Source organism: Cornus florida, unplaced genomic scaffold (genome assembly GCF_030987335.1).
Source record: "Cornus florida cultivar Cherokee Brave unplaced genomic scaffold, ASM3098733v1 CherokeeBrave_3.0.0_Hap2_Chr08, whole genome shotgun sequence".
In the NCBI taxonomy this organism is placed as follows: Eukaryota; Viridiplantae; Streptophyta; class Magnoliopsida; order Cornales; family Cornaceae; genus Cornus; species Cornus florida.
The window spans coordinates 22,568,157-22,584,788 of NW_026775578.1; the positions used below are offsets into that span (position 1 = coordinate 22,568,157).

General features: G+C 33.0%; 1 pseudogene; it reads right to left on the bottom strand.

Moving 5' to 3' along the window:
• Positions 1 to 7,950: 7,950 nt before the first annotated feature.
• On the bottom strand, positions 7,951 to 12,250 carry LOC132270794 (probable LRR receptor-like serine/threonine-protein kinase At3g47570; annotated as a pseudogene).
• Between the last annotated feature and the right edge of the window lie 4,382 nt (positions 12,251 to 16,632).

Here is a 16,632-nt window from a genome sequence, read left to right on the forward strand (position 1 = left end):
CCTTTGTGAAAGAACTCCTAACCTTCTCCCAAGTATCAATCCGAACAACCAGTGCTGGTAACGGTGCCGGCTGTACTTGAGGCTGATTCCGAAGTGCAGCGGTTACCCCTGCTTCTATAGCCTGAGCAATAAAGTCATTGATGTGAGGAGGAAACTCTGGATCTCCTCCCTGATCCCGAGTCTGCTGAACTTCCTCATGCTCCTTATAGAACTGACCCTCATCCTCCTGACGCTGCCTACGAGCCGCCTCCCTTCGTTGCCTGTTTCTCTGATTGTCCCGTCTTCTTCTAACGTTAACCATTCTGTTAACATAGAAAGACAGACATTAGTACGATTTAACCGAACCGTAAAGAATACAACGAATCCTAATCTTAGGCTCTAAATAAAAGAATATGCTACGCGGAAATCTTAAAACGATAGATCCCTAGAGACACTTGAACCTGGAGTGCTCTGATACCAACTGAGATACCCCTCGATTCTAGAGCCACGAGTGATCAAGTCCGAGCACAGAATATAAGGGATATCAAACAATTAATATTTAAACAAGCATTGGAATACAAGATGAATTAAAAATAAATAGATAAGCTGAAAAGAAAACTAAATAATAATTAAAAATCCCATACTAAAGTTCTCCAATCCTCTGATACCAGTAATTACTTAAAACCACAACTCGGGAATCCATATTGTGGACCCCTAATAATATCATAACTGAACTGAAATAAAACTAATAATTAAACCATGAAGAAGAGTCCTACGTAGAGTCGGAAGAGTGAATGACTGTCTCTGCTTGGCACGAACAATCGCTAAGACTGGAACTGACGAACACCTGAAAAATAATGATGGGTCAGGCCCACAAACAAGTTCTAATCTACTACATCCCAAACAGAGACCCGATACACGTACACATCCTAATTAATTCAACAATAACTAAATAGTCCATACGTAGATATATACACACTAAAGGAACCTCACTAAACTATAGAGTTGTCTCAACCTGAATAGTAGGCAACATGCAAAATGCACATATAGTGGGCATGAGTACCTAGACCTACCAGGGTACACAACTACACTATATCTAGCTACACATCCCTGGCAATATATGCATCCTAACCACTGATTCTAAGACTCAAGCTCATATCGTGGCGTATAATTCTATATGTAAAATCCGTCCTATCCAACCATTAAAATAACATATCAAATTATTATTTCAATAATATGTCATCCAACTATTCCGTTGACCTGACACGAATAAGTAGGACTTAACACTGTGGTTAATCCGTTCCCTTATTTAAAATAGGTAGGACTTAACTCTTAAGTTAATCCGTCCCTAATATGCCCCCATCCCATAATGGTGCATTAATCCATATCATAATCAAATGAAAGTTTCAAATTCAAGGATAATGTCAATAATGTTTACATATAACAATCAAAATAAATATGATACAAATCATATATACATCCTTTGCATTTACTTGAGCAAAAATGTAAATTTTAAATAGCATGCATTTAATTTACATCATAGAACATTAAAATGCATCTCAACTAAATTGTACATCTCCATGTTCGAATTAAATTAATTTAAATTTAAATAATTGATTAAAATAATATAATCCAACAATATCTAATTAATTTATCATCTTAAAATTAATTACATTCCATACTTAGCATGTAAACTTAAATCATGCTTTCCAATTTTTAATGAATCTATTTAAATCAATTAAATATTTAATATAGATCTATCAATCCAAACATAACAAATATTAATTTAATATTTCAGCATTAATCAAAATAAATAAATAAAACATATAAAGGATAAATTTAAAGAATGTATAATTATCAACCATTATATCAACTATTATACCAACCATTGTATCAATCATATATGTACTGTGTAACATTATGGTTTTGTTAAAGTAATTCCTCGTTCGGCATGCCTATAGGAAGAATAAATGTGACTTCACTATTTAACGAATCTATATATATCACCTATATATGCCTTATATATTAAACTGTTTTCCTTAAAGCCAATTGTAATGACTTCCTCGTTCGGCGTGTGTACTATATGAAGAAACAATTTCTAATTATAACACCAACTGATTCATTCTGTAAGCCTTTTTTTTTTTTTTTTTTTTTTTTTTTTTTTTTTTTTTCGTTCGGCGTGCAATGCTATAGAAGGCAACAAAAGTCAAATTTCATCTAAATTTAATAAACTGATTCGTTCAAAGAAAATTCATGTTTATAGAAATAAAATAAAAAATAATTAAATAAAGATATTACCAAACAATGTCCAGTTCAGCAAAGATATTAAATTCATCACAAATCCATTACTAAAACACATAAATTGTAACTTCCAAATTAATTTAAAAATTTTTTTGATTCAATTAATTTATTTAAATAATCTAGAATTAATCCAACATGCATAGGGTACGAATCAAAGGAGAAGAGAAGAATTAAAACTTGTTTTTAGGGACTTGATAAAAACCCTAGCCTTCTTCTTCCTTTTTCTTTTCCTTCCTCTTCCTTCTTTCTCTCTCTAAAATATAGTACGTGATATATTTTCTAACCTCTTTCACAACTCTATAGTTATATATTTATAGGCAACTAAAATAACCCTAATCCTTTTTCCATTCCAAGACAAACTAAAATAAAATAAAAATAAAATAAAATAAAATTTAAATACTAAAAAGGTAACTTAAATATATATTACGTATAATCTATGTGTACTTTTTTATATATATAATATATAAATATATATCAGATTATTATTAAAGGATTTTCCTTATATATATATTTATTTATTTATTTATTTATTAAATATAAATATACATGGGTAATTATCCGTATCCATTAAACCATTTATCCAAGTAGTCCATATCAGTCCAATTGATTGGTCAATTACTACTATCCATATCCAATTCCTTAAAAATATAAAAATAAAATAAAAATAAAAATAAAACAATTAAATTTCTAAATAAATACACATCATCACATACAATTCAATTTAAACAAATAATTAAATCAATTAAACAAATAAATAATTAGCCAAGAAAACAACTAAATAATTAAATGCAATTAAAACTATTAAAATAATACCGAGACTATCCTTTTTAAATTATGGGTATTACAAAATCCAAACAAAACCCTCACCACTCCTCTCCATCGATACCCTCACACTCCTCATCGGAACCGTAACTCAGCCGGCGACACACCCCCCTTTCACTCGTCGCCGAATTGATGGTTCAAATTAGACCCAATTGCTTGTTTCAGCGAACCCAAATCGAGAGCATCGTCTCGTCGCCGAATTGATGTTCAGATTGAAACTCAATTGGATCACCGTCGTCGCCTTCGTTGTTCGTCGTCGTCATCGCTGTGTTCAATGCTTGTGGATTTTGACCCACCTGCTGAAACCCAACCCGATTGGATTGGAGAGGGTTCAACCCTAATTTTAGAGTTTTCTGGGATGTGTATTTGTGTGTGTTTTTGTATGTTTTCTTCTTTTGCGTTGATTTTGCAGGAAAGTTGGGTTCCAAGGTCTAGAAAAGAGAGAAAGAGGGGGGGTGTTGATTGTTGCAAACTCTTTGATTTTGCAGGAAAAGTTGGATTCCTAGGGTTAGAAAACAGAGATAGGGGGTTGTTGTTTGTCTTAATTTTTTTTTTTTCTCATCTTCTTCAAGAGATGGAGTTGGATTCGAGAGAGAGGGAGAGGCGGTGGTGGTGTCCATGGATGGTGGAAGTGGCTGGTTAGGGAAGAAGATACAGAGAGAGAGAGTCGACGTTTTGGGGTTAATTTTGTTTTAGGTTTTAATTTTGGATTGTCTTTTTTTTTTTTTTTTTGGAAAGTTCAAAAATTTTGGTTTTATACAATAAGGGTAGCTTTGTCATTTTAAAGTTACAACCCTGGCATGTGATTATCACGCGCCTATTTAGCCAAAGGAACCAAACGGAACTTTACCGGTGGGAAAGTTTTGCAAAAATTTGGATAGTTTAGGGGGTTAAATGTTAAAAAAAAAGTTCAGGGGGGGTTTTTAGGTAGAGAGAGTATAGTTCAGGGGGTTTTTTGCATTTTACCCTAAAAATTGTAATAAAAATATAAAATTGATACTAATATAAAAGTTAAAACTGATAATATAATAAAAAAATATAATAAACCTGATAATATAATAAAATTTGATAATATAATATAATAAAAAACTGATAATAAAAAAATATAAAAATCTGATAATATATAAAAAATATAATAAAACTGATAGTATAAAAATATAATAAACTGATAATATATAAAAAAATATATATAAAATCTGATAATATAATAAAAAATATAATAAAACTGATAATATATAAAAAAATATATAAAATCTGATAATATAATAAATAATATAATAAAACTGATGAGTATAATATATATATATATATATATATATATATAATGGCTTCTTGAGGGTATTATCGTCATTTTACATGGTTTGGATTCATAATTATTAATTTATTCAACTGAAATGAGTGTAATATCATCATTTTAAGTCTCCAGGGCCCTATTTGCACCAAATTGATAGTATATGGGGTTTTTTTACCACACATGGACTGATATGCACTATATCGGTAGTAGAAGGGGGGTTTTTTGCATTTAACCCATAGTTTTTTTTAATGGGTTGGAGGAAAAAAAAAAAAAATTAATGGGCCAACATGGGGCTGTCCCTGGGCTCATATTGGCTCGACCCTGCCACCACATGACATCACCCTGATATCATGTGATAGGCCCACGACCCCATTCACATAACCCACATTTGGTATCTTTTAAATTCGAAAATGTATCATTTTTTAAACTAAAAAAGCAATAGGGACACAACAAAAGACTTATTGCATTAATGGGTCACAATAAAATTCTCGAAACTAGTGGTGCACACGGTCCAGTTTGGATTAGATTTGGAGTATTTTGGGATCAAAGTATTTATAACGGTTTCACTATTTTTAAAACCAAACCGAACCATAATGTTCATGGAATTAAACCAAACCAAACTGCGAAAAACCGGTTTGGTTCGGTTCGGTTTATCGGTTTCAATTGATTTCCTTTTTATTTTATTTTAATTTAATTTAGAGGGGGCAAAGTTAAAAAAAAAATCAACTAACATTGATATAACACGCAAAAAAAAAAAAGAATTTTAAGAAGAAATAAAGAAAAGGAAATTGAGATATATTTGAGAGGAAGGAAAATTGAGATATATTTGAAAAGGGAAATTTGACTTTTTTTTAAAAGAATTTTGAGGAATTTAAATAACAAAAGAAAGAAAGGGGGCACATGAGAACTGTACTTGATTTAGGTTACATATATAAATATATATTATATAATATAGTAAAGGTTCGGTCCAGGCTGGTCTGGTCTAGCACAACCCTAAATCAGGATCGAACCGAAAAATTACGGTTCTATAATTTTAAGTTCAGGACCGGACCAAATCGCTATACAACTAGCCCAAACCGCCCAATTCAGTACGATCCGGTCCAATTTTTTGGTTTTCTGAATTTTTTAAACACCCCTACTCAAAATGTTGTACTTCAAATAAAGTATACAATACCCTCGAGATATTTTACATGCCTCAACTACTATGCCAAATATAGTAGGTGTAACATCCTTGTTAAATGTGGGAGAGTAGTAAATGAGAGTGAAAAAGTAGATTACCATAAATGCTGTTCCGGTGTTCATTTTATGCACTACTACATTGACACTACATACAATGCAATACACCATATGGCATATATAACAATCATGCAACAACCATGTAATACTAATATAACACATTTACATCAAATGTACCATTAATGCAACGTTGTAATACCACATCATTGAATCAATAATTCAATACCTTTACATATTGTATTGTCAATTTAAGGTGAATATTGATTTAATATTGTTACATTGTCAAAAGCATAGGACGACACGGGACAAAACAGAGAAACATGAGAGGATATCTTGATCCCAATAAAGAGTGGATATCTTGATCCGACAAAGAGTGGACGAATGAGCGAGAGACGATTACTTAACTTCCTTTTGGACTCAAAAATATCTATTGGCCAACAATATATAAGTAGTAATTAGGGTATTCTCAAAAATTTAGTGGGGTACATATTTTAATTTTTAAAAAATTTTAACAAAAATTATTAAGTAGTAAAATAAATAAATAAAAATTCAAGCCGGGGCAAACCCCCCACTCTGCCCTTAGCAGTTCCGTCCTCAAAATATCAATTTAATTATTTTATTTTATTTTATATATATTTTTAACTTAATTTTCTTCAGACAGTTTTCCAACCTATCAGTCACACAAAATATTTTTGTACAATTTTTTAATTTTCAATTCTTACGGAAAAAAGAAGAAGAAAGAATCAGAATCTTAAAATAAACAGATCCTTTGTATTTGTGGCCTCCTAAGAAGAGTGCACATACCTTGTGTATATTTTTCATTTTCTGATAATTTATTTAAGAAATAGAACCAATTATACTATTAATATATTAATTACTTATGCTATGTTTGGGGATAGAATCAACACTTTAAAATTAAAATTGAAAAAAAAAAATAGTTTAAAAATTTATACTAAGAGAAGTGATAGGTCTTCTGACATTAATTGCAGATTCATTCTCCGAACACAACGTGGTTGGGAATGAGTCGAAAAGAAAGAGACGGAATTTTGTTTTAAGAGTTCCAACGTCATCCAATCATATTATATTCGGAGGATGAGTTGACAATTGAAGTCAAAAGACCTATTATTTCTCTTATACTAAATTTCATTCACTTTCAATTTCAAGATGCGAATTTGCTACTGTCAAATTTAACTTTAGTACAGTAATAGTTAGTAATCACAAAGGAGTTGGAGGATCTGAAAATTTCTTTTTTCAGTAGTTATCATCCTGACTTGGTCATGTAGTATAATAATACTTCAAAAAGTTGAGTGTAATTTAATTTTATTTTTTTGTTACTCTCAAGTCTCAACCTCTCTCTTCCAAAAAGGACCATACTATTCGGACTAGAAGTTCGGTAGTTGAGTGTGATATGTATTTTTTGAATAATAATTATATCATTTTTTTCAAAATAATGTAAGTAACTAAGTACAGTGTAAATGAGAAAAATGGAAAGCATATATAATAAATATATATTTTTTTCGGGACAAATGAAATTTATTGAAAGGAAGAAAACTACATAGAATATACATGTCACACAACAAAGACTAAAAGGGCCCTCAGCCTAGGAACAAGAAGATATAGGCTTTAGCCCACAGCGGACTAGGAGAAAGGACCAAGGCCCAAACAAAACGATAGGCCTAACAAGGAGCCCACTCGAAACAATAATTGGAAGTCAAGATATTCAAAAGGTGGAATTTGGACTTGAGATTAGAGATGTTGTCATATGATTAACTTGTGAATCCACTGACCCCACATGAAAAATCATGGATCTTCTGCGTGTATGATAAGTAAAAGATAATTGGCTCACTATACTAATAAGTGTTAATTAAATTTTTGGCTTCTTATGTTGCTTGATTGTATGTACCGTGTTTGTGAGCTCCTTTCTTTCTCTCTCTAAACACTCCCTCTCTCTCTATAAAAGGAATTTAGTCAATTTATCGTGAAGATGGTACCTAAGTATGAGTCAGAACATCAACTCCAACTTCGGACACCAACAAAAAGATGAGACATTGAACTCTCCTTGAGTCTCATTCTATAAGTTATCTATACATTGAACATGCCTTGCTATTATTTTTATTAATTCAGATACACTAACAAACTTGTAATGGTGTATCAATTCTCGTAGTACTAGAATGGAAATGAAACAAGGAAGATTGCACATTGGGGCTTAAAACAGATACAAGAAACAAAGAAAATGGAAATGATCTTCTTATGTGGTCAGAAGAATTATTTACCTTGTGAATCGAACGCCTTCCACACGAAGAATCATCGATCTCCGGCGTGGTTGATAAGTAGAGGATAATTAGCTCCCTGCATTATTAATTGTCAATTGAAACAACTGATCAGTATGCATACATATAAGTACAATGTTCGTGCATCAATATGGACGACAGATGTATACACACAGTGGACTAGGTTTTAGTTTGATTAATATGAATTTGATTAAAAAATCAAATTATAAATTCACTGCTCATTTCTGAATAAACTCATATCAAGAGGCTGAATGTAGATTAATAAGCATGAAGTACATTGATTTAGCAATTGATCGCATTGAGGTCAAATATTGAGATCCAAATATCACTGCATTTTAAACAATTATTTATACGACCAATAGATTCAAGCCAAATGCTATGCAGAACTTACAATCTAAATCAATCTCTATGCAACATGATTATGGTCTACAGCTATAAGCCTATTTTGTTTCATGTCAGCAAAACACACACAAACACACACATATACGAGGAAGTTTATGAACCTCATGAGTCTTTGATTATCTATCTAGAATAGGCTTACCTGGTATGAAGTTGTGGATAGAGAACTGAACCCAATTCTTTACTTAAATCAATTATAAGACAAGATATTACCTGTTAATTGGGGTGCAGTCATAGTTTTTCGTGCTCCATGTATTCTTGTCCCACGAAAAATATCCCTCACTGAATGTAACTCAACTGCTACATCAGTAATGTTCATTCTTTCACTGGCCGATTCTGTAGAACAAGCTACCCCGATTTCAAATATTGAAACCAAGCAACCTTCAAATTTTTGGCTTCTTGTGCTGCTTTGATTATTAGTACCAATTGGGCTTGCAAGCTCATCATTTGCATTTTCCTAGAGGAGGACGGGATCTGCAATCTCTTCAACTTTCTCAGGCAAAGCGGCCTTGACAAAGTCATGAAGGTTTAAACCATCTCTAAACATGTTATCGGTGGGTCTCTTCCCGGTGAACATTTCCAGGAGGAGGATGCCGAAGCTATATACATCACCCTTTGTTGACACCTCACTTCCCATACCATATTCTGTAATGCACATGACAATTAATTATAAAGGATTTTAATACAAAAATATATAGAAGAACGAACTCTTTTGTATACATTCTCTTGGTATGGAAAAATTGGACAAATTAATTTGTCAAGGAGATATTGCTTTTGACTTCCATAGAAAGGATTTATCTCATTCAAATGAAAACATGGAATTATGATTCTTACATGCATGTACTAACAAATAGCTAATCAAACACAAAACAAATTTCAGTTTAGCAGCCATCATAAGCCAAATGCAAATCCATTCTTAATGAAATCCACAAAAGGACATTTTGAGAAGAATTATTTTAGGGTTTTATCCCCCAACAAGAACCATCATCAGTTTGCTCCATTTGTATTGGCATTTGAAACTACAGCTGAGGGTTTTATTGTTGTATTCTTGATAGTTCTGTTTTCTCTGCTTCATGTATTTATTTTGCAATTAAATCCATTACATATGAAATGCTCCAAAAAAAAAATAAACAACATGGAAATAGAAAGGATAAGTAAAACAATTAAGAATTGTCGAAAAGTATGCCTACCTGGAGCAGCATAACCGACAGATCCCCTTACTCCAATCGAGCTTGTATGATTAGCAGCATCATAGGTGGTTGCAGCAAGGAATTTCGCCAACCCAAAGTCACCAACATGTGCAGTCATTTCATCATCTAAAAGAACATTGCTTGGCTTGAGATCACAGTGTACTATTGGTGTCTGGCCTTGATGGTGAAGATAATCAACGGCACAAGCCATATCGATAGCAATATTCAATCTCTGAAGAAAGTTTAACTTCTTGGGCTCCTCATGTGTGAAATCCTCAGTTGGATTTGGGTGCAACCACTCCTCTAGACTGCCTTTTTCCATGAACTCATAAACCAAGGCCTTGAAGTCATTACCTTGATGATCAATACTTGAACATGCGGTTATCACCTTCAGAAGATTTCGATGCTTGATGTTTCTCAAAGCCTCACACTCAGCTAAGAAACTCTTAGAAGCCCCATGGTGCGCAAGGTTAAGTACCTTCACGGCAATAATTGATCCATCGTGATCAAGGATTCCCTTATAAACGGACCCAAAACTACCCATACCAATCAAATTAGCAGCAGAGAACCCATCAGTAGCTTTAAGGAGACTTTGGTACGACACTTTTAAGAGTGAATTTGCTAGTGAACCTGAAGAGGGAACCTTTTTTGTCTTTCTAGACCAGAAAAAATATAGAACAAACAACAGCAAAATTAGTCCCACAAGCCCGCAAGATAGAGTGATTACTAATTTTAAGGAAACAGCTGATCTCTTTTTTCTAGATCCTTTGAATTTGCATACAGGTAGCTTTAGTTCAGGTATACCACCGCATAGCTTACTATTTCCCGTGACTGAAATTGCACTTGCATTCTTGAAGATGCCCTTTTCTGGTACCGTGCCCTCCAAATCATTAAAAGACAGATTCAAATTCTTCAAAACCTTGAGCCCCTCCAAATATTCTGGAATTTCACCAGAGAAGTTGTTTTGAGACAGATCTAAACTGGAAATTCCTCGCAAAGATATCAAAGATGAGGGAATGGTCCCTTGAAAAAAGTTTCTGTGCAAAAGTAGGATTTCCAATCCTACACAGCTACCAAGAGAGACAGGAACCTCACCGGATAACTCATTGTCAGAGACATCCAAGTACTCAATATTTTTCAAATTTCCAACTTCTATGGGAAGAGAACCAGCCAAATGGTTTCCAGAAAGGTCTAGCCCCATTGATAATAATGAGAGACTAAAAATCTGTTGTGGTATTAAGGTCATTTTGACTAAGATCCAATTGTACCAATTTCTGGCATGTTCCAAGACTAGAAGGGATGTTGCCACTAAGATTGTTTTCACTTAATTTAACTCTGGTTAAAAGAGTTATATTTCCAAAAGAGACGGGGATATTTCCAGACAACTTGTTTCTTTCCAAAAATAGTAGTTGTAGCTTTTGAAGCCTACCAATGTCATGGGGAATGCTACTTGTAAATTGATTGGTTGCTATATCTAAGACCTCCAGGCTAACAAGATTCGACATCCCTGTTGGAATGTTTCCATGTATAAGATTATTTGATAAAGTCATCACAGCAAGCTTAGTAGAGAGGTTGCCGATTGATTCAGGCAACTTCCCTCCAAATTTGTTTAGATGCACTTGCAATATCTCTAGACTGGTGGCATTGGTCAAAGATGATAGAAAGTTCAAGTCGTCGGCTTCGCCACTTCCAAGATTATTGGCAGAAATTATAAACTTCTGAAGTTTGTACAGCTTTTCCAAAGTAGGAACTTTTCCTGTAAGCCTGTTTCCATCGGCATCAAGGACCCCTAGATTTGTTGCATTTGATATTGAAACAGGAATGGAACCAATGAAATAGTTGAGTGCAAAACCAAGGAATTGAAGGTTTGGAAGTGTGATGCCAAAGCTCGAGGGAAGACTCCCTTGAATTTGGTTGTCTGTCACATCAATAATAGTGAGAGCAGAGTGATTGAAAAGTGAAGGAGGGATCTCACCTGACAACCTATTTCCACCCACCGCCATAAAGTCAAGGTTTGGCAATCTACACAGAGCGTCCGGAATGCTCCCTTCTAAATTGTTTAGAATTACATAAAGAACCTGAAGAGACGATACATTTCCCAAAAAAGGAGAAAGACCTCCCATTAGATTGCTATTTTGAATAGCAATCACTTGAAGCTTTGACAAGGAGCCAAGCTCTACAGGAATACCTACCAGATTGTTGTAAGAAGCAGCAAAGAAAATGAGGGAAGAACAACCAGATATGTTGGCTGGTATTTCACCTTCAATTGAATTATTTTGCAGCCTCAAGTACTGCAGTCTTTTCAAACGGCCAATTTCGGAAGGGATGACATGGTTGAAACTATTGTTGTGGAGGTGTAGTATCCTAAGGAAGCTCAAATTTCCTATGTGTGGAGAAATAGATCCCACTAGCTTATGGGACTGCAACTCCAACATGGTTACTCTCTGGTGTCGGTGACCGCATGTAACGCCTTGCCACTGGCAGAAGTGAACTGATTCGTTCCATGAGCTCAATATCTGGAGGGGATCATTGGTTATTTTGGCTTTGAATGCCAGTAATGCAAGTCGGTCTGTTTCATTCCCTCGAAGTCTAGAAGTTTCCATGGTGACAGGAAGGCCTGAATGCAACAAGATTATGCAACATACAATAATAAAATAGATGAAAACATTGAAAACTGACCTTGATACAGTCAAGCCCAAGTTCAGAATCCCCATCTTAGTTTTTTTAAGAACAAGTGATTTTCTTACACAACTTACCAGTTGAGATAAGATTTGACGCATTTATAGGAAGTGTGGTCAATGAAGTCAGCCATAAAAATAAAAAATGTGGACCACCGAAGATGGGTGAGTATCCAATTCCCTCAAAAGTCTTCTGAAGTTGTATGTCTGGTCACATCAGGAGTGGTAAAAGTCCTTCTTAGGCAACGGGTCAGCGTCAAGGAATCTTAATGCAATATCGCTCATTCAGCCTCTATCTATCCGTATCAGTATCGGCAGTGGTTGCTTAATTCTTTGGCTAAATTCAATTGAAATTTATAGAGTGCCTTTTGTCCTGTAGTTTATGAACACTGCCAACTATGAAATACTAAAATACTCTTAACATTTTAAAAAATTTCAAACTTAATTTTATACATATTTAAATTTAAAAGGATAATTTTGTAATTTTTAAAATGAATAATGCAATAATTATATGTCCCCTTAAAAAGTTCTACTCCCTATAAGGGACATCTATTATGGAACGGATGGAATATATTTTAATTTCGTTTGTACAAGACAAAACTACTTACCCATCATATTTTTGTACATTTTATTTTATTTTTTAATTCTTAAAAAGTATAAATTTATTATCAAAAAAATTGAATCAAATAGACCATTTATATTCTGGGTCTCCTAAAAAGAGTGAGTGTGGGCGTTGCATATTTTCTATTTTTTGATATATATATTTTTATTAAATAACAACAATTATATTATTAATTTATTATTTAATATGCAATGTTTGGAATTGATACTTTAAAATTAAAATTAAAAAAATTAATTAATAATTTATACTAAATTTCTTTCCCTTCTAATTTTTTATTAAACATGTTTTCAATTTTTTCCTTGTGATTTTTTATTCCAAGGCTTGGCCGCCACACTTGACAATCAAAGTTAGGAGTTAGATAAAACAACAAATTAAGATGTTCCAAGTCTTGGAAATGTAGGAACATGGAGTAATCCATGGGCTAGGATGGCAATTACGTAGTCGATGGCCTAAAATATTATCCACATCTCTCTTATAATAAGTGGAACTGACCATTTCATTCATCCAAACAAACTCAAATTCGTAACAAATAATATATATATATATATATATATATATAAAAGTTGAATTATATATGTAATTTTTTATTTTATATGATATTGTGATCCGAATTTGATGCGACATGCTTATCACCCGACGACTGCTACCTTTTTTTTTGCTTTGTGAAAAAAATTTAAGGGATCATCTGATTGACAAACATGGGACTACCCTTAAAAAAATAAAAATAAATAAACAATATATAAAATGCAAGACTTGACAAGGTAGGGACATGGTCACATCAAGTAATTTGATGGGTTGAGATCGGCAATTAAGATGCCAACCGGTACGACGGAGTAACAGAGTAAATTAAAATATTGTCCACATACAATACCATGACATTATATCGAACATGTAACACGGTTAAAATTTAGGTTATTACCTATGAAAATATGTTAAATTCTTAATTTAATATAATTATAAGTTTAAGGTGTTCTAATTAGATGTAATATGTTATATAAATATTGCATCATTTAAGTAAATATATTACACAAGTGTTACATTTTTTATGTAAAGAACCATCCAGTGGACCGAAGAGGGTGTGACTCTGTTGTAGATTTCATAATTATTTATTTGTCTGGTTGAACACTAAAATCCTAAATCTTTCAAATAGAAAGGATAGGTAATACCTCTTAATCTATGTCTTTAATGGTAATAAGATTAACATCACCATTTTTTTTTTTTTTTTTTTAGTTGTTGCCTAAATCTATAATAGTAATTAATAGATTAATAGTAATATGTTGAACACTAAAATCCTAAATCTTTCAAATAAAAAGATACGTATGAGAACCTCCTTTCTTCTGCATCTTTCTTACTTAAAAGATCACTAACCAGTCCTGAGCTTTGGAAAGCTTTTATGTGGTATTAAGAAGCAGAAATCAACAATGCAGCAAATTGATTGTTGAAACCCTAGAATTTTAACTATTTGTGATTAATAATAGACATTGAGCCTTAAAAATGTGCCGGAAATTCAATTCATTATAGAAAAGTGAAAATCAAAGGAAAAGGAAAAGGAAAAGGAAAAGAAAAAGACAATGATTAATGGGGGCGACAAGGTACCGGCATGAAGGAAGTTGTGAGCCTGTGACGTTTCTCGGGAGCCAGTTTCTCTGCCATTTTCTTGGTTGTTGTTATTGATGATGATTTGGGTCCTTACAGTTGAAAATCTTTGGTTTCATTACGAACTGCAAATCTGTAGAGCTTAATCCTTAAGCTAAGCCGGGTGGGCAGACGAAACAGCAACTTCGGGGCTATTTGGTTACTCAGAAAACATGAAAATAATTTTCAAACTACTCATAAGTCATAACGTTGGTTTAGAGCACTATAAAACGCGGTCAGTTATTGAAAATATTTTTCTTGTTTCTGTTTTAATTATTTTATTTTATTTTATATATTTTTTTAACTTAGTTTTCTTCCGACAGTTTCCCAACCTATCAGTACACACAAAATATTTTTGTACAATTTTTTAATTTTTAAATCGTGAAAAAAAAGAATTAACCAGAAAATTAAACTAAACCGATTCTTTGTATTTGTGGCCTCCTAAGAAGAGTGCACATACATTGTGCCTTGTATATTTTTCATTTTCTGATAATTTATTTAAGAAATAGCAACAATTATACTGTTAATCTATTAATTACTTATGCTATGATTGAGAATAGAATCCACACTTTAAAATTAAAATTGAAGAAAAAATACACAGTTAACTTTAGTAATAGTTAGGAGTTGGAGTATCTAAGAATACTTTTTTTTTAGTAGTTATCATCCTGACTCGGTCATGTAGTATAATAATCTGTTCGAGATATAAAAGAACAAGGAACGAAGCACTTCGAAAAGTGGAGTATAGTTGACACCTTTGTAATGTTATCGATTTTTCTTATTTTTTAATTTCTGAAATTTATTTGATTTTTCTGGAGTATTTTAATCATTGACTCATTTTGCGTGCCACGTGAGTCCCGAGAGGCGTTATCAGTATTTCATATGGGTAGTTGTATATTTATACATGTATGTATGTTGTATTAGTGGTATTGAATGGAGGGGGATATTTTATGGCAAGGTTAAGGTTAGAAAGAAGTTCAAGGGACATTTTCGTCATTTTAGCTTCATGGAGTGGTCTAGAGAATTCTAAAGACCAAAAGAGTGTCTCCATTTGGCCCATTCCTTTTCTTTTTCCCTCATTTTCGGACCACCGACCACAAGCTCTCTTCCTCTATTTTCTTTCTCTCTTTATATTGTTCTCCTTTCTCTCTAAAATTTCTTCATGCTAGATGAAGATTTGGGTTAAGCCAGAGTTAGCAAATTGTAAAGCATTGCAAAGGCTACGTTTTGGTACGGGTATTGCAAGCTTTTGGTGGGATTTGAGTTTGGAGCTTGGAGCTTGAGTTTCTATCTTGAGGTAGGGGAAGTCTAACTTACAAATTTCTATGGTTTTAGTGAGTTTTTATATGCCTCCTTGCATGAAAATTTTAAGGTTGTGAAGCATGCTTATTTTGTTAAAATTTTGGTGGTGATGTTAAGCATGAATTGTGATGATTTAATTGTTGAAGGACGAGAAAATGATGGTTTCTTATACTTGTGCCAAACATGCTACTTTTCTATGAGAAAATGTGAAAGTATGATCTATGTTATCAATTTCTATGTTTGGAAGTTTGATATGATAAATTAAACGTAAATTATGACTTGTATAATGATGAATGGTTGTATGACATGCATATTCATGGCATGAGGGTGAGTTGAGAAGATGAAGGTTAATGTGGAAAAGATGGTTAGAAAATGAGATGGGGGTTTATGTGGTAAGCCAAGGTGATGGTTAAGAAGGTTGTAGTGAGGTTGGTTGGGAAAGAAAGAAGGAGACATTGCATTTTCATATTTGATGGTACAACTTGTGAAATTGTGAATTCCATGAATGTTAAAATGATTTAATCCCATGATCCCTTTTCTTTGATTCCCATTCTTTGGTTGTGGCTCACATGATTTTTAGGAATGTGATTTAGGCTTTACTCTACTGAGCTGTTGAGCTCACCCTATCAATATTAACAATTTTCAGGGACTTGGAGATGAGGATGTGCATCCCTGGACATTGATGTAGTTAGGAATTCACTTACATTTTGTTTATATTAAAGCTTTGTAAATATTGGCCATGGAGGCCTTGTTCTTGTATTTAATCCTTTAGAAATTGTATAAAATGAGGCTTTTGTATTTCGGTCTTTAAATGACGTATTGGACTTGTATTTAGGGATACAATTAAATATAATCTCACAAAATCCTTCTTGGTGCATTTTCTTGG